General features: G+C 38.7%; 1 pseudogene; it reads right to left on the bottom strand.

Annotated features, from left to right (window-relative positions):
* Positions 1-7,938: 7,938 nt before the first annotated feature.
* On the bottom strand, positions 7,939-8,870 carry LOC103097523 (dnaJ homolog subfamily B member 9-like; annotated as a pseudogene).
* Positions 8,871-20,063: the final 11,193 nt, after the last annotated feature.

Raw genomic sequence — 20,063 nt, 5'->3', positions numbered from 1 at the left:
TAAATAATTGTACAGAGAAAGAACATTGTAATATAAATTTAATAGAAAATACTAATGAATGTAGAATAAGAGAAATTAATGAAGAATATAAACTAAATAATAATGATGAAATTGTAAATGGGAACAATGATACTGAGATGGAGAATTTAAAGGCCAATGAGAGTAATATAAAAGCTAATGATACAAAATCCTGGGAAAGTCATGTAATTCAAGCAGTTGTAGACTTGGATGGACAGGAAATGTCATGTTTCCTAATGGGGGATCCTAGCACGCCACCTCCTCAGGCAGTGGGGAGCCTAGATTCATTGATCCGTCAGACACCAAATCAATCAGTAGACACTTTTTAGGTGCCTGCTGTATGCCAGGCTATCCCCTGAGGCATTTTACAAGCTAAAGAAGAATCTCGGCACAGCTGGAGGGGAAATGGGGCTGGCAGGAAGGGGCTGCACCCCCTTTCCCCCAAATTCCTGTATAACTCCTCCCCCACCATGGCTCTACACCCAGGGACCCAGGCAGGACTCCATTTCCTAGAATTGTGTCAGGACTTCATGTAAGCCATGTGCTCCCTCCATACTCCATTTCCCAGAATGCTCAGTTTCTGACTTCACAGCTGTCTTGGCACCTCCTCCTGTAGCATCCCCAAGGTATTCTGGGAATCTCTTGTAGGTAGTCCCAGGTCTTGGAAGGCTTACAGTTGCAGTTTTTGGACCCCTTTTTTGGGTGAGGCTTAGCGGGAGCCAGTGTGCAGGCACAGCCCTGACTTCTTGCCTTGGCTACTGAGACTTTCTGCTCCCAACTCCTGGGCACCAAGGAAGACCTGGGTGGACCAGTTTCACATTGCTGAACTGGGGGGGGGTAGGTTGTGGGGGAAGAGAGGGAGGGGAGAGGCAGGAGCCCATGTCTCTGTGTATATGTTTGGGGGGAGGGAGGGGCTGTCTCTATGTGTGTCTCCTTGTCTAATCACTTTAAAGGACCACAGAAAAGTGTAAAAAATAGACTTGAATAAAAGGACTACAATCCCCACAAGCCTTTCCTCCGCTTCCCCAGAATGCCTTGTAATCTCACCTGGGCCGAGATCGAGAAGTTATTTAAGCTGATTCAAAGGCTTTTGAGGCTCTCTTGGCTCTTTTTGGACTTCCGTTTTGGAGCAGGCGGTCTCTTGCGTGATGTGAGGTTATTTTGTCTAGGCCTCTGGCCTAGGCACATGTTTCTTACTTGTATATTCTTTAATCCTTAACCTTTAATAAACCTCTAAAAAATATAATACTCCTTGCAGAGAGAAACTAATTTCTACCTGCCTCAGTCTCCCCATCTCCCCTAAATTTTAATCTTTACAGATGGCGACCACTAGATTGGATGAGAACTTCTCAAAAAATTTTTAGCCTAGAGAATTTTTTTTTAAAGCCAAGGTTCTCCGAGATGCTCTTTAGAAAACCATCTTGATCAGCTCCTGCCTGCGGCCCTCTCCTGCTTCTGCTCCTGGCCTCTCACCTGGTGCCCGAGCTGTGCTCCAGCTCCCGGCCCGACCCACCCCGGCGGTCTGTCTCTCACCCATCTGGCCTCCGACCCAGCCGGCTCATCACCCAGATCCTTGGAGCAGATCTCTCAGGACTCATTGCGACCAGCTGGTAACAGTATTGGCCACGTGGGCGGAGAGATGAGAGGGAAAGGAGAAAGGGTAATTTTCCCTTAGGCTAAGCCTCCATGTGGATGGGGGTATTGGCCACAGGTGGATCATATCAGGGGAGAGAGAAAAGACTGGAGAGAAGAAACAGACTTTTCAAACAGAAACCTAAAAAGCAATGGGTTTGAAAGGATTTTTGACCGTTCTGGCAATTTCATTGATTTTACCTGCCTGTCTGGGAGCAGACTCAGCCCAAAGATTCAACTTTGAATTTGAAAATGGGTGGCCCAGCGAACTGGAAACCAGGCCCAGAGACGGGAGGTCTCTAGTTAAAATCTGGCCTCAGATGCTTCCCAGCTATGGGGCCCTGGACGGATCCCTTGAACCCCTTAGCCTAGCCTTTACTACTCTACCTTCGGACAATAGACATTTAAATGGATAATTAAAAACAAACAAACAAACAAACAAAAACCCAAGGAACTTTGAAGAGACTAAAGGCTATATTCTAAGGCATTTCAGACTCCAATGGTTTATAAACATCTCTGTATTCTATTGCATTGTTTTGTTTAAGATATAACGTTGTGATTTTAAATTCATATATTACTGGATTCAATATTATTCTGTGAACTGAAGGTTGATTGAATTTATTTTGAATGTACTGAGTCTTGAAATTCTGTTGTTTTTCCCCTATAACTGTTGAACAAATATTATTGTGAATAAGCCCATATATGAAAAAAACAGCCTTTTTCTATTTTGCTGAGGATAGATGGACTTCAGAACTGGTTATAATTGTATTAACAACCTTTGGAAAATTTAATGTGCTAAATACCTCAATGATTTGATTTTAAGGGTTTTTTAAATATGATTGTTGGAATTTTTTTTTAACAATCTGGTTATTTTTGCCTGCCCCTACCACGAGGTAAGGCCCATTCTAGTAGCTGAAGTGAAATACATTTTATAACCCCCAACCTTCCCACATGTGAATGGAAGTTGGGCAGTTAATCTCAGGGCATTTGTATCCCTTGGGAAAAGCCTCCAAGAAAAAGGAGCAGCCCTTTATTTATACTCTTCAGCTCACTATTTTACTTCCACCAGAATGATATATAGATTTCTTGATTATGTTCTTAACGCAAGATGAGTTTTACTTTGTTTTAAAAAATATGTTTAAATACCAAGGTTGAAAGATTGCTATGTTTGTAAAAATTGTGACAAATGTCCATCAATTCATAGGCTTTTAAATGTCACACAGCAACTTATGTGAAATATGAAAGTGTGTTTGTTTGCTATTGTAATTAATTGGGCTATTGAGAATTTTGGGGATTTTGATATCTACATATTTGTACTACTGTATTTTTAAAAATGAAAAAAATTGTTAATCTTGTTCAATTCATTTGCCTTCTACTCACAGTGATCATGGCCAGATACAAAGAGGAAATGGATCTCATTTTTTGGTGAGAAAGCCTTACATTTTATATTTTCTTAGCTGACACAGTGTAAATTTTTAAAGCTTTTTTATTATTATATTTTTCTTGCATGTGCAATATACTTTTTCAGTTTTTTTATTATTTTTTCTCTCCTTTTTATATTTGAAGCACATGTCACCAGTATTAAGATTTTCTTTAACCTTTTGATTTTTAAGTTTAAGATACATTTGCTAATACATACCCTAAAAGGCTTGTGACTATAAAAATGATGCCAATAATTATTTAAATAAATTATGGGACTTTGCTTAATGATTCTGTCTGATTCTGACAAGAGATACACACAAGAGCCATTTCATAGGGCCAAAGAAAGGCCAATCTAGGATGGATTGATGCACTTCTAGGCCAATACAAAGGTCTTGAACCTAGTGTGAAGACTCGAGGTTACTATGTTTAACATGTGTTAAGACATAGGCTTTCCTTGTGTCCACACTCACCCTGAAGATACTCACAGAGGAGTATCCCCGAAACCTTGGCTCCTATAATCTGGTACCCTTTTCTGCCTCTCATAGTGTGGTACCTTTCTGTAGTCCTGGCACTGACTGGGTAAATGCATCATTACTTAGATCATTTTGATTGGGCCCTGATTGAAGGACCTGTTATAGGTTTATTTTTCTTTTACTTGGAATTTTTACACATAAGACTTTGATAGTCTATATTTTCATCCAGAAATTTTTCTTTTGGATTTTCTGATGTCTTTTTAATATCTCTTGCCAATTGATACATATGCCTCATACCTCAGCCATGCATCCCTAACTGATTCTGAATCTTTCAATCACCCACAACACGGGGGAATGTAAAAAAAAATCATTATTTAAATTGCAAAGTTTAAATTCCTTTTGAGAAGAATTTTAGGTAAAGAAAGATGCTACCTCTCTGAATCCAGAACTGAACTGTTGGAGAAGCCACCATGAAGAAGCCTCCAGACCACAAGTTGCACAAAATTGAACTTTGGGTGTGGTTGATTGAATATTTATTTGTATGTATACTTTCATGCCAAAGGGGACTGCCCCCTAACGGCTTTTTGTCAATGTGTTCAGCAATTATTGGTTTTATTCTTTTTTCTCTTATCCTCACACTATTGTAATCTTTTAAGTTTATTATGTTTTTATGATCCTTTTGGGGAAAAATTAATTTTTCCAAAATGATCACACGGGGAAATGTAAAAAATAGACTCAAATACAGGACTACAATTCCCACAAGCCTTTGCTCCACTTCCCCAGAATGCCTTGTAATCTCACCTGGGCCGAGATCGAGAAGGTATTTAAGCTGATTCAAAGGCTTTTGAGAGGCTGGGCTCTTTTTGGACTTCCGTTTTGGAGCAGGCGCGTCTCTTGCGTGATGTGAGGTTATTTTGTCTAGGTCTCTGGCCTAGGCACATGTTTCTTACTTGTATATTTTTTTAATCTTTAACCTTTAATAAACCTCTAAAAAATATAATACTCCTTGCAGAGAGAAACTAATTTCTACCTGCCTCAGTCTCCCCATCTCCCCTAAATTTTAACTGTTACAAAAGGGACAAACACAGAAGTTCCTGGCTCAGGCCGGGGAGGTTCTGTCCATACCAGGAGCCATGGCGGGGCTTTGCCCTCCCCCAGATGAGAGAATGAGCCCCCAGCTGGTGCCAGGAGGCCACTGGATGTGTGTGTGTGGTGCAGTCACTGGATGGGGGAGGGGCTGGTCCATGTCCTTTCCCATGGTGGATGTTCAGGTCAGAACACCTGAGCCTGGGCAGGGAGCAGCCAAGATCTGTGGTTCTTGTGCTCACACCCAGCAGCCATCTTTCCCCCAAATGCCAGCAACTCATAGACCAGTCAGAAACTGACAGCCCAGACCAAGTGACTGTGGCCCTGCCAGGGTTCCCCTGTTCCTACTTCTTGTCACTGTAAGCTCGTTAATTCCTACACATCTCTATGGTAAGAGGACCTCCAGGTCCCTTGTTAAATTAAAACAGGAATAAAGGATTCCTTTTTACACACCAAATGCAGTTGCTGAATGGAATGAAGCCAAAGATGGCAGCAGAGTGTAAATCTTGGAATTTCTCAGACTTGTGAATGTTAAAAATTTCCCCATCGGGAAATTCTCCATTGGAACAATTCCCTACTGGGAACATCCCCCCTTTTGACTGTGAGAACTTGCCAGGATCAGAAATGGGAGGACCTCTACTCCACCCATACTTAAGACTGCTTTAGGGGAGAAAACTCCTTGCTAAACAATGAAAGTACTTAGACCCATACTTATAATGAGGCAAGGAGTTCTTTGAGCCATGCCTGTTTTTAGAATTGATACAATGGGATGCTAGGTACCTATAAAGGTCGGGAAACTTGTAAACTTGCCAGGAGCAAAGAGGTGAAAACTTATTCAGAGGTTTTCTCTTGAGGGGATTAGTCGACTCAGCTGTGTTTTCTCTGGTTCAGACTTACTGAGGGGATTAGTCGACCCAGCAGTAATGGGCTATCCTTCAGAAAACGTCTACTGTGATTGGTAGATGGAAGAACTTAGGGGAGGTGATATAGGAGAAAACCCCCTATATAAGAAAGAGATTCTCTTGAGAAGAAATTTTTTATGAGGATAGCTTGAGGCTTTTGGAGGCTTTTGGAAGGAAATCCTTTTGGAGAATCTCTGAAGAGATGCTTTTGAAGGCTTTTGGAGGACCTCTCTAAGGAGGTCTTTCAAGGGAGGCTGACTCTGGCTGGAACTCCCTCTGGGGAGACTCTGTCCCCCTGAATCCTCACTTGAACAGATCTTATGGTGAGTGATTAGGACTGACTGATCTTTTAGGTCTTAGGCCTGGGTTGGCCAGGGCTGCCTGGGCCGGCCTATTCTTTTCTCATTTTATTCCTTTCTCTCTCTCTCTTTAATTCCTCATTGTATTATTAATTAAATTCTCTACAAAACCCAGTTGACTTGGGTATATTTTCATAATTGGGAATATTTCCCTGGCGACCACCTTATATTTGATTTAAAACAAGACACTGTAGTGAAAACATATTTTCTGCGGTCACAAATTTACTCACCCACTCTTATATCAATATCACAATTTATATCTTCCACCATTTTAAGTCTTAAAGTTTATGACCCCAACTCTTTTAACTGCCACAGTTTATGGCAGAACAACTCTTTTAAATATTACAAGAGAGGATGAGGAGGCTCCTTCCTGACCAGTCCAAAGTCCTTTACTAGCCTGAGACTCCCTGTTCTCCTCCTGTGGGGGAGACTCTCCCGGAGGCCATCAGAAGGGCCTGGGAGTTCCTCTGAGCCCTCCCCCCCTCTCTCCTTCCCCTCAGGTGTCCAAAGAGGAAGTCTGCCCACCTTGGAGCTCCCACTCCCTGAAGGACCACAGTCTGTCCCCAGCAGAGACCCCAGAGCCAGAGGGAATGGCCCTGGGGACCCAGAGGCCCCTGTCTCAGGTGAGTGCAGTCCATCCCCAACACTGGCCAAGCTCCCTCAGCCTGGAATCCAGCAGAACTCAGATCTATGTCTTTCCCAGTCCTCCAGGGGGTGCCATCACTGCTTGTCCTTAGTGTGAGCGCAAGGGTCTGCGTTGGCTGCCCCCATGTCCACTGTGTTCAGTGGCTTTTCCAGCCCTGGTAGCTCCTTCCTGAATGAGCCCGCCCAGGTTCCAGACAGACAGGCCCAGGCTCTGTCACTCATTCATTCATCCACCCTGGAGTGTGACATCTTTAGTTATCAGAATCGTTATAAGAGGAACTTTTTGGTGTATTCACTGACTTTTGGAAGCCATTACAGGAGCTGGTTAGGGTAGACAGAAACCTGCCAGGACAGTGACAACATTTTATATTTTTTAATTTTTTTCAAGTCATAAATATATTTGTTTCACTCACATATAACTGTTATGATAGGTGCTAGTTTTGTCAACATATATATCAATATGATTAATACATTCACAAGGTATGATGTAGAAAAGTGCAGAACCAAACATTTCATAAAGTACACAATGAAGTTACACAAAGAAATTAAGTCTGCAAAAATTGTTTTTCACTATTTAAAAATGCATGTTATAATATGGGTATACACATTGGCTCTTTTTAAAGAATGAGGTATTAATTACCAAATGATGGATGCAAAAAAAAAAAAGGAACTTGAGATAATGAGGACATCCAACTCAAGAAAAAAGAATTGACTGAGTTCAGTTAGAGTAGGTCAGCAAACATGAAACAATCCCTTGGCAATGTATCAGTTGTCTTTTTTATCTGTCAAAATAGTCTAACTATATGTGAAGAAGGTAATTTCTTTCACTAACACATATTCCATGTTTAAAAAAGTGTTTTCATGGAAAGCATTAAACTATCCCATGACTTTTTTCTGCTTTAAAATAAATTCAATAGAAAAATAGAATTGCAAAATCCCTAAATTTCATGAGAGAAATGTTATCTCTAGAAAGTCTGAGATCTGACAGTTTTACTTAAGTATCTCTCTCCATAATAAAATTCCACATATTAGATATAGTCCTCAAGAAAATTAGTATTGATCATGCAAGATTTCACTGAAAGAATCTATTCAGTTCTAATATAAAATTTAAGTCAGGAAAATATCCAAAGTTTAATTGTTAAACTCATGAAGCCTTTGTTGGTTTTAACAAATATAGCCAAATGAATTGATTTGTTGAAAAGGAAGTGAAATTATTTTAATTAATTGAATTTATAAGGTATTTTCTTTAATGACCCAATTAAAGAAATATTAATTAACTCATTGCCATGTAGTTGCATGGTGAAGTTGTCAAGATTGTTTTATATACACTTTCTTTTTGATATTTATTAAGCATTTTAAAATGTGTATTCATTTGTTTCTTTTTGTATCCATAAGAAACGATCAACTAGCTTTATTTTGGGTGGGATAGAATTTCTGTCCTGAACAGTTAGTGTATGTAGTAACAGTATTTCCTCTATGTTGAGCGACATTTCTACAATGCTTGCCAGATCCATGGAATCTCTTTTCGGTTTGTACTGTGTGTCGGTTTGCATTGTCAAAACCATTGAATGAAAACATTTTTTCCATATCTTCAAACATGTCATGAAACTGTCCACCTCCAAAAGAAAATTCCTGAAAATGATGCCTTTGCCTGCTGGAACTGTCCTCGCATACCTGGAAGTGAGTTTCAAAATGTTTTTTGGTTTGAGTGTTTTTATCAGGACCAAAAAAATCAAAGTCTTTAAAGAGATCATCGAAGTTGAAATTGAAAATTGCTGGAAGGTATTTCCACCACTACCATGTCCAACTGAATCATATTCTCTTGTCTACTGGCATCTGAAAGTTTTTTATATGCTTCTGCAATCTCTCTAAATTTAGTTTCAGCATCAGGACTCTTTATTTTTGTCAGGATGGTATTTCATGGCCAACTTGTGACAGGCCTTCTTGATTTGGCATTCTGATGCAGATTTTGGAACTCCTAAGACATCATAGTAATTTTCTGTAGCTAGGATTAATTCTGTAATCATTAAAATGCAAATTGCAAAGGTAAAAACCATCTGTGGAGTAGCCATTTTCATAACCCTTCAACCTCTCCGTCCCCCCTCAGGAGGCGAAGATGAAGCAGTGGTCCACTTTTCCTCCAGACCGCTGGGGTCCCCTCCTCGGAGCCAAACTACCCCTCTCAGTCCTCCTCCACCTCCTCCTCAAGTCGCGCAGTGCAGTAGCTGCATGTCAACTTCACTCCAGCTCCAACTCCAGCTGTTGATACCACTGCCACCGCCTCTCCCCAGCAACCCTAGCCGGTGCCAAGCTTGCACCACCCAGTGGCAACATTTTAGAACAAGAGGTTCCTGGAGAAACTGGGGAACCTGCCATGGATCATATTGTGGAGGTATCAGTTTACAGTGTAGCATCACAACGATCAGATATATATATATATATACTCATTGATCAGCTTGATGTGAATGAATTGAACCCTGGCCAGCTCTCTTCCAGGACACAGACAGTGTGGAGAATGTTAGGTTCCCTGTCAGTGGGCAGCAGCTGCTGTGAGACACCAGCAGCCACATAGGCTGAGTTGAGCAGGGATGCTGTTGCTGTTGGCAACAGAGTAGACTGCAGAGGTTGACGGCTCAGTGCCTTCCTGCTTCCATCCTTAGATGGAGTGATTTCCATCTGTCTGGGAGGGCAAATGTGGAGAGCAAAGATTTCTCCTGAAAATGTCCAGAGTTATTAGAGCAGCATCCTTTACCATGGGCAGGACAGTAAAAGAGAAAACGCGAGTCAAATCATTTTACCAGTGAAGAACTTACTTGGGGTGCACAGATTGACATTCCTTTTTTTTTTTAACTTTTATTTTCTGTCTTAGAATCCATACTGTGTATTGGTTCCAGGCAGAAGAGCAGTAAGGGCTAGGCAATGGCAGTGAAGTGATTTGCCCAGGGTCACAGAGCTTGGAAATGTTTGAAGCCATATTTGAACCCAGGAACTCCCATCTCTAGACCTGACTCTCCATCCATTGAGCCACTTAGCTACCCCCGGGCAGCTATCTTTAACTGTGTCTTTAAGCCAACAAAGCAGAAAGAAGAATATCACTTTGCAGGCTTGGCAAAAATTTCAGTTCCAAATGAGGAAGTTTTAGAAGGTTCTGATTGTACATGTCACTTGAGAGAGTTGTCAGCAAGACAAAAGCAAGAGAAAATTCCAAAAGAATCAAATGAAAGAGAAGAAATGTGTTTTTTAAAAAATATACATTCAGAGGAAGAACTGTGAGAATATGAAACACAAGAAAAATAACTGCTTGATCACATGGGTCAATGGAGATATGATATGGGATGTAGGTTCTAAACGATCACCCTTATGCAAATATCAATAATATGGAAATAGGTATTGATCAATGACACATGTAAAATGGAGTGGAATTGTGTGTCGGCTATAGGAGGGCATTAGTGGGAGGGGAACGAAAGAACATGAATCTTGTAACCAAAGAAAGATACTCTAAAATAATTAAATAAAAATTTTCAAATAAAAAAAATCATCAGAAAAAGGAAAACCAGAAAGTTTCATTACACAAATCCCTTTTTCTTAGAGAAGTAAAGACAAAATAGACCATCAGAGGTGTGTTTGCCTAAGGTATTACCATAATGGTCTTAAATCTTCTGTTTATCCTCTCAGCTTCTAAATAGAAGAATTAGTGTACAGAGAAAGTAATCCAGAAATCAGAGGTCATCCAATAGCAATTGAGAACATTAACCCATATCAGGCTTCTTTGCAATGTAGTCATCCATCCTCATTGTCAAGAAACTCCATCTCAGATTTCAGATGGCCCAGGTAGTTCTTTGAGGTTCAAAAAGCATCTTTTTTCAGGGATAGGTCTTCTCTTTAGTAGATTTGTTTCTTTAGTTTGGTTTGGTTCCCTTTTTCTTGTGTAATTAATTATATTCAAGTAGGGATATTCAAGCTCTGGTTGATTAATTTAAAAATAGGCAAGGGGAGAGTCAGTCCCATCTTCACAATCCCCCCCCCCCTTTAATCCTTTAAGAGACTAGTCTCCCAAAAGGATCATTAAAAAATCTGCTTTTATCTCTAAAGATCTTCTAGTTAAAGTTGCATACAATATTGCACCTTCTAAGAGGACAATACAATAGTTAGAGATAAGAGGGAACTAGAAGAGAGCAAAACCAGTGTTTGCTAGGTGCATGTAAGAGTTGAATTAATATCCAATACTTGAAGTGTTATTTTATAAAGTTTATTATCTGACAAATAGAACCATGTGACTTAAGTTTTCTACCTGCTCAAAAACTCCACTCCACCAAACCACCAATACAGGAAGGAAAGAGCTAAATGGGGAACTATCCAAGTCAGCAGGTAATGACAGGAAGTGAGTGGGCTCCTGGGTAATGTAGTTCAAAGGTACAAGATTTCTAATTACATAATCATTGACAAAAAGTCAATTAGGGATCAGTTCCTTTTGACATAAGAGTTTACATTCAGAATAAATGTGTTCAACTCCCTTCAGTTCAATCAATTGCATCCCCAAGTTGATTCTGGATCTTCTTATGCAGTGTAGGTTTCTTCATGGCACTTTCTCCAAACAGTTCATTTTCTTGATTGAAAGAGTTAGCAAGCTTCTTTTCCTGAATATTTTAAATTTTGGATTTTACAAAAATTATACAGTACCCCCTGAGGAGGATGCTGACTAACACCAGATCAATTCAGGATACATGGTTGAGTTATGGGGTATTTGAGTCAAATGTAGAAAGAAAATTCAAAAACATAAAAAAATTAAATTTTGGGAGAAAAAATCAAAACCAAAATATCAAAATCTATGTATATAAAAAATTTCTCAGTAAACAAGAATAAATCCATAGCAAGTTGTTAAATCAGGGTCCAATTAAAGTAATTTCTGGCCCACAAGTGTGTAGGACAAATACAGTAATATTGCACTTACCCATTGGCATCCAGAACTATAGGGAGTTGCCATAATATAAGAGAGAAAAAGAACTACATTTTTTGTAAAGAAGGGAAGTATGTTTCCCTGGTCTGATTTTTACCTTCACTCTCAGGGTCAATGAACCAAAATGGTAGCCAAATGTAAGTACTTGTCAGAATTGTGAATTTTAAAATTCTCCATCTTGGTCTAGCACCCAAAAATTGTGCACACCCACACTACATGGGCATGTGCTAGTCAATGACAAATCAGAAATAACTAACTGCCCACCTGGGCTGTCCTAAGCCAAGCTTGAGCCACCATTGGCACTTGTGAGGCACAGGAAGTGACTGAGAAAGCAGCCTCTGGAATTTGCTCACTTCCTGGATCCAGGGCTAGATGGCAGTTCATGCTAGGAGCTTGAATAGGGAGGAGGCCCGCAGACAGCTTCCCTTCAAATCGGTCATGTGAGTCAAGGACTGATTCCATTCCACCTTGGCCCTTTGGGCCTAATCTCCCTCTGCCTTGGTCAGAGGTTGAGTAACCCCTTTCCCTTTTCTCCTCTCTCCTTCTCTCCCTCTCCTTTTCCCTACTCCCATTGTGATTAAGCCTCCATAAACTCAATTCTGACTTCATGAGTGTTTCATTTTAGGAATTTCATAAGTAAATTCCTTGGCGGCCATAGTTCAATATTATAACAGTCTTAAAAGGTGAAATTTTCACTACAACAGTATGTGGCATGAGGAAGACTGGCATCTGATGTGTGTCAAACAGTTGCAACCTCAAACAAGTCCTTTGTCTTGTCACAGATTTTATTAATCCCACTGGGATTGGTTAGTCTTTTTGACCTTGTGCTCACAGCACTGTGCCGATAAATTTTGTGCTTTCTTGGCACTGTGCAATGATTCTTTTGTGATCCCTTCTGGAATCAGACACAATCATTAATCACAGTCAATAGCAATTTTCCATAGTCTAAATCTTTTGAGTAGTCTTTGATATTAGAGCAAATGGATATTTTAAACTTATTCTATTACAAAATCAGAAAAAGATTAATATTTATTATATGTACTTTAAGTATAAGAACTATGAAAGAAAAAATCAAATATCCTATTGAAAATAAAAAGAAAAGATAAAAAATTCAGGAATTCAATGTGTCAGCCAAAAGAGGGTCCACTTTTCTATGGACTTTTATCTCCAATGCATGAGTCAGGATACAGTCAGTGTCAATAGAAGGTACTCTCTTTACATGTGAGCAATGAATCCAAGATTCATTTCAATTTCTCCAAATTTTATAGCTGTTGGAATGCTTGAAACAGTACTTGAAACAGACTTTCCCAGGCAGGCTGAGTTGCCCCAGTGGGATGGAAGTTCTTTATGTCTGTCTCCTGGTTTTGGGTCATGAAGTGAAAAAGTCTCTTGTGCTAGTACTGTAGCTCCGGATTAATGGAGTTCTCACAATTTGTTCTACAGTTCCTGTATATAATTAGTTATGGCATATGATTGACCACATTCAGATGAAGAAGATATTACACAATTATTCCACACTAATTATATTTAGGAAGAATGAGATATTCCAGGGACTCATATATATGATCTCTCTATAATCTATTTGATTGGCATTAACCAACAATTTAATCACCAATTCACTTTATTGTTTGGATTGACCACATATGACTGAAAACAGTTACATCTTAAAAATTTGAATTGTGCTCCTATTTTCCACTTTATATCCAGACTTGGGAGTAACATTGGGAAACATTACTTTTCAACAGGAAATGGCAAAATGGAGATACTGAATCAAAAAGGGATTCTGTAATAGAGAAGGAGAGGGGACTTGAAAGATGCTAGGACCAGAAAAACAGTTGCTTTTGGGGACTGATTACTGGGTAACACCTTCCCTTTTCCTCTCCTAACTGGACAGATATAATGGAGTTAGTCCCTCCCAGCCTTCTTTTGTTTTGAAAATCCTCCCTCCTATTACATAAACTGAGACAGTTCTGCTGTAATCTAAATTATCAGGAAGAGAGAGAGGATAGAGGGAAAATTAGGGAGGTCCCTATTTCTTATGGTCACTTTTGATGATGGGATCAAAATTGTCGCCAAGGAATATTTTCAAGGGAAATTGTAATCCAGGATTGTCTTAAGTTTAGGGCAAGAAACTTTCATTCAGCTCAGCCAGGCAAAAGGGTATGAGAAGGGTAACTCTCCTATCCAGCCCTTTCGCAGACTATTCGATAAAAGAATAACCAGAATCCCCCTCTGGCCAACAGTTTTTCCTTTTGAATCTTCCATGGAACTCTCCTTTCCCCCGCTGGTCTTGAATGTTCCATCTCCCCCTCCAGACACATTTTCTTCAACCTTTTCAGGTCTCCCTTGTTTTTGGCAAATTCCTTGCACAATTCTACTCCCAGATGTTCTGAGAATCACCCTCTTGAGTTCTGCCAGACAAAGATCTCCACCTGTAACTGTTCCAGATCAAATTCCTTCTGAGTAATTTGTGACTTTTCTCTGGAATGGTGAATTACCAACTTCACGATGAAGGACCCATAAGACAACTATAATTGAAGTTGAGACTCAATGTTAGTGGCAGGTGTTTAGAGCAGAAAGTTTTCTAGGATTCACATGCAGAGAATGTATTTCACCCCACCAGTTTTATTTGATTTCCTCTTAGAACTCATCCTGCCATAAGGATCAGTTATTCCATATAATTGCTCTGAAAACTCTTCGTGGTTTCCCTTTTATTCTTTAATTGTAAAATGTAATGTGTCAACTTACTAAAGTCTGAAACTCCTTAAGAACTTCATAAAAATGGTTGATTGTAAGACCATGTCCTCTCCTGCTTGCAAATTGTGACATTCTGAGGCCTGACAATTTTATAAATTTAAGCCTTCCCAGGTATTACAAAAAGTTTTATAATTTGACTGAATTTTCATCTGTGTAATTTTGACTTTGCATCCTAAAGGGTTTCTTAAGATTGTGTTTTTTAATAAGTTCACTAATAATTACTTCCTCATCAAAAACCATCCCTATGTGTGATGATTCTGTGATTAAATTTTAGATTTCTGAGCACCTTTGTTCGGTCAGTGCTATGTTCAAATTTCTGTTTTGATGTAATTTAGGAATAATTTTTCTGTTACTTATCTTTTAAAGTATTATAAAGTCACTTTAACTATTACACATTTTCTATACACTTGACCATAATTACATCATGCTCCTATTTACTTTTCTTTTAAACATTGATCTGATAATGGTAGCCGTAGTCTGATCCAAAAAGAGATTGAAATGATAGTTCTTCATGTGGTAGAATTTATGTGATTGAAACCTCTATATCTTTGAAGGTTAAAGAAATAAATAGAAAAAGTTAGGTGACAGGTAGTCTTTGAAATTCTTTTATATAAGATTTTTACTTTTTAATGTAGTGTATTGTGCCTAAGCAAAGAAGTCTCTCATTTAGTATTGTGAGGGATGCTTTTATCATTGATATTTAATTGAATAAAATGGTTGAATGATTGAAAGACAGAAATCCTTAGACTTAATATCTTCAAAGAATCATAGTGTTAACCGCAGCTTTTAAAAGGGTTTAAATTGATAAATATATCATGATCAATCTCCATTCTGGTAAATTAAAATAAGACTTGACCTATGTTTTTAACTTTTAAAATAATTTTCTAAATGGAATCATCCCTTACTAAAACACCCAGTCTGTTGACTGGGTATAAGAGATATATTAGAGTCATCAATTTAGATAACAGCCCAGCCCTGTTATCAGCAACCCAGGGAGTAAAAGGTTGTTTTGAGGCCAACAAACAATTAACCTTACCTAGTAAACCAGATAAGAGAGAATCTTGAATTACTAACTGCTGAATTGAATGCATTAATTCAACAATCTGTAATATCAGAAATATATTACCATCTTTATAGATGGAAGAGGCAAGTAAGCACCATGATTTTTCACAGTCAGAGAAAAGCGTTTACCAATTGATTTACTCATTTAGAATACTGACATTAAAAAAGAAGAAAGTTTAAATTTGTAAATTTAAGGTGTAACATCTATGAATTAGTTTGCAATACTATGAAAATATATACTTTTAGAATAAGAATGTGGTTTCATTGGTTGAATGCAAAATCAGTGTAACTGATACAAGCATATATCAAGGATTTTATGTGATCAAAAGAACTTATTTTAGTTTACTAATTTGTACTATGGGCTAAAGTAATGTGGATAAAGCAATGTGCTGAGATACCTTGTTTAAATGGTATAGTCTTTTTTTAAACCTTGAATCTTTTGGGTTGTTGATTAGCAATTAAAGTGATACTTTGGGTGGTATATAGACTATTTGGAATGATTGGGGGGTTCAAGGAATGTTGGATCTGAATAGGAAAGAAATGAGACAGGTGCAGTTTTAGTAAGGAATTTTAATGAAAGTTCCAAGGAGGGACTAAACTGTTAGAGAATAATTTTAAGTATATAGAACGGTACCTGGCTCAGGAGGATGCCCACTTAAAGAACTACAGGATGAGGTTAATGGAGGTTAGAAAAAATGTGGTCAGTTACTTAGAGGAAGGATGAGATTTTAATTATGCTGATCTACCTTCTCTATTAATAACCTTTATAAAATATCCATCTTAAATGTAACAAGGGGGAATCTTTAAAAATAGAGGAATTTATTGAATGAATGACAGGGAAGTAGGAGCAGATGAAATCTTCCTCAATTGGGGAGAAAGATTACAGGATTTTTATACCTTAGAGGATCAGAGACTGTAACCCTGGAAGGAAGCTGACAAGGGGGGACAAACAAGAAGCATTGAGTTGGGTACCTTGGTGTCTGGCATGTAAGTGTAGGTATAGAATCTAGTGGTGTTTGAGATGTAAAGAGAAGGTAGGAAGGTTTGTATCTCTGCTAAACAGAAGGGCTAACACAGAAGGAAATGCATTCCTTGGAGAATCTTTTGTTTATGCTGTTGTCTCTTTGGCTGCACCATAGTAGGGTTTCTTCCACCACTTGAAATCAAGGAATTCCTCCCATATTCTTCCTGATCTGGGATTCTTCTACAGACTTGGGCTGTCCAGAGGGTCCTCTACTTCCATTCCTGTTCAAACTGCTCTTTTAACTGTTTTTGGAGAGTAATTTGAAATTTTGCCCAAAGAGCCCTAGAATAGTGTATATCTTCTGACCTAGAAATAGGTTTATGAGGTTAGGTTTATTTCCCAAGGTGGTGTGAATCTTAAAATTTCTCAGACTCTACCTTAGAACATTTGGTTAAGGTTATTCTCCATTTTAAACAATGAAGGTACTTGATCAGGGAATGTATTGGGAACTTTAAAATTACTCCACCCATTCTTAGGCATACCTTAAGGGAAGATAAAGTTGTAAAACTCCTTAGTGAACAATGAAAAAGTCCCCAACCCATACTTATAGTGAGGCCAAGCCCTTAAGCTAGGTCTATTTTTAGATCTAATACAAAAGGGTGCTAAATACCTATGAAGGTCAAATTAATCACTAAAAGGTCAGGCAACTTGCAAGGGACAACCTTAGCAAAGAGGTGTGAAATACTCAGAAGTTTTAGTGTACCCAGAGAAGGTGATAACAAGATGTGAATTAAGAATGGCCGGTCCTTTGGAAAACATCTACTGTGATTGGTAGATGTGAAAATTTAGGGGACGTGACATTGGAGAAAATTCTCTTTAAAAGGAGGTCAGAGGCCTCTGAACTTAGTTCAGCTTAGGATGCTGAATTGGAGGTCTCTTGGTGGCTGAACTTAGTTGAGCTCAGGAGATGAACTGGAGGGTCTCTCTGAACACTAGAGTTTTGCCTGGGACAAAATCTTGTGGTGAGTGATTAAAGACTGACTTAGTTTTCTCTCTTAAAAGAAAGGCCCAGGCCCTAGCCTTCCTATTATTTCCTCTTACTCTGTCTATCTCCCTTTCTTTAATTCCTTCATTTGTATTAATTAACATCTCCATAAAACCCAGCTGACTTGGTATTTTATATTTGGGAATTTTTCCCATGGCAACCACTTTATCTTTAATATAAAATCAAGACACTAAAATTATCCTTATGCTTTTTGCAATTCAAAGTCTCGAACCCATATTTTCGCAGTCACAGTTTATGGCAACCACTCTTTTGTCTGTAACAGTGGTCAGGATAAAAGGAAAAGAATCTATATATTGAACCTTCCTGGTAGGTCTCTTTGTGGTAGGAAAGAACTGGAAATTGAAGGGCTTCCCATCCAGTGGTGAATGGCTAAACAAGTTGTGGATTATGATTGTGGTAGATTGCTGATATAGGGGTGCTGGCTTCCTTAGACACACTAACAGCTTAGATTGAGTAGATTACATAAAAGACTCATTTTTTTCCTTGCATTCCTGAACACTAGGAAGGTGACTTTGAGACCTTCTGGCCTCTTCCTTCATTCTTGATGGGCACAGATAGGCACCTCCCAACCTGGTCTTGAAAAACATCTACTTTATATCCCAGAGACCTGATTATCCTTTAAAATGGACAGTTCACCCCCCTTTGACTTTGAGGCATAGGACATAACCACATGACCCATCTCAGGTTCCAGAGACCCAGTAAAATGCCATCATCATCCCATGTCTAGTCATGGAGACCTTGTTGTCAAAATGTTATATAAAGTCTAGAACACATTCTTCTCTAGGAGGCAGTGATCCACCTTTCCTACCCCAGACACCAAGTCACTTCACACACAATTAATCCTAAATTAATAAATTTCTCTTTTTATTTTTAAGCTAAGTTTTAGAGTCTTATATTCTTGCAAAGGCTAACCTGTCACAAACCTGTTTTTTTTTGTTTGTTTTTTTTGGAAAAGCACAGAAACACTAAAGTAGTTACAATTTATTACCATGTAAAACACACTTCCATATTGTTGTAACTGCACATCCAAAATAAAACCATAAATTTACTGATGGGAAAAATAGTATACTTTGATCTGCATCCATCAGACTCCAGCAGTTTTTCTCTGGTAGTGATAGCATTTCCTTTCTTTTTTTTGTTTCTCTTTTTTTGACATAAAATTTTTTATTTAATTAATTTAGAATATTTTTCCATGCTTCCATGATTCATATTCTTTCTCTCCCTCCCCTACCACACCCCTCCCATAACCAATGAGCAGTTTCACTGGGTTTTACATGTGTCATTGATCAAGTCCTATTTCCATATTATTAGTATTTGCATTAGGGTAATCATTCAGAGTTTACATCACCAATCATATCCCCATCAACCTATGTGATCAAGCAGTTGTTATCCTTCTGTGTTTCTGCTCCCACAGTTCTTCCTCTGGATGTGGATAGTGTTCTTTCTCATAAGTCCCTCAGAATTGTTCTGGATCATTGCACTGCTGTTAGTAAAGATGTCCATTAAATTCAATCGTGCCACAGTGTATTTGTCTCTGTGTACAGTGTTCTCCCAGTTCTGCCTCTTTTACTCTGCATCAATTTCTGAAGGTTGTTCCAGTTCACATATACTACTTGATAATTTGCATCTCCCTTTGAAAGCTACCTATTCATCAAATCTGAACTCAGACACTACCAAGCTGTCAATAACTTACATTGGTTAGCCTTTTAAGCTCTTCTCTTAGAAACAATACAGAGACCAAAGGTAAGGGATAAACTAGAAAAAGAAAAAAGAAAGATGTCTATTGTCTCCATTCTTCATATGCCTAATGAGCATCTGTTCTTGATATCCCTTGAACAGGATGCCTGACAAGTGAATCATGCCTCAAATCTGTTTCCCAGTTAATAGCTTCCCTTTCAATCATGAATGTACTTTTTCTAAAAATAAGAATTGCTCAGTTTATTTTCTGTAATCCACTCCATCCCTTGGGTGGAGATGAATTCTTCCCCTCTGGTTACTCTCTTGGCATCTTGTCCTTCCTGGTCCTGAGCAGCCCTGTCCAACTTGACCCTCTGTCCACACCCTCCTTTTAGAGCCCAACTTCATTCTGCCACTTGTCTTCCCAGGTTCAGTCAACATTTCTGTGTCCCCTGTTCCACAGGAAAGGAAATCATCATAGCCAGCATTTCTAGGGTCCTCAGGAATTTGTCACAAGCATCTTGCTGGGTAGATGCCCCATTTTACAGATGGGGAAAGTGAAACAAAGATGAAGAGACTTCTCCAGAGTCACAGTCACCAGGTTTCTCAGGTATGACTCTGTCATGGGCAAAGTCCACCCTTGCCCATGACTCCAGGGTATTCCCAACTGGTGGCGAAAGATCAGTCAACAAAATAACAAATGGAAGACAGCTTAATCATTACAGCCATGGGATTGCTTTGTGTCTGACAGCTGCTCCGACATTCCCAGGCTTGGGATTTATTTTTATACCCATTTTCTTGGCTTGCAGATACATAAAATCAAAGAGAGATAATTGTAAAAGTGATACATTAACATTTAACAAATCACTTGATTAACATTCTATATTTTGTATTGATTTAAGACAGAATAAAGGTTACACACAAGATAAATGATTTCATCACAGGTAGCTTAATTTTCTCATTACCCTATGAGAAGTTTTGAACTTACAATCAAGGAAAATTATGTATTGCTTTTAATAAAAGCAGTTCTTAGAAGACAATTC

The sequence above is a fragment of the Monodelphis domestica genome, chromosome 3, assembly GCF_027887165.1.
Source record: "Monodelphis domestica isolate mMonDom1 chromosome 3, mMonDom1.pri, whole genome shotgun sequence".
Classification (NCBI taxonomy): domain Eukaryota; kingdom Metazoa; phylum Chordata; class Mammalia; order Didelphimorphia; family Didelphidae; genus Monodelphis; species Monodelphis domestica.
The sequence above is the reverse complement of the archived record's forward strand: the minus strand, read 5'-3'. Positions and strand labels throughout refer to the sequence as shown.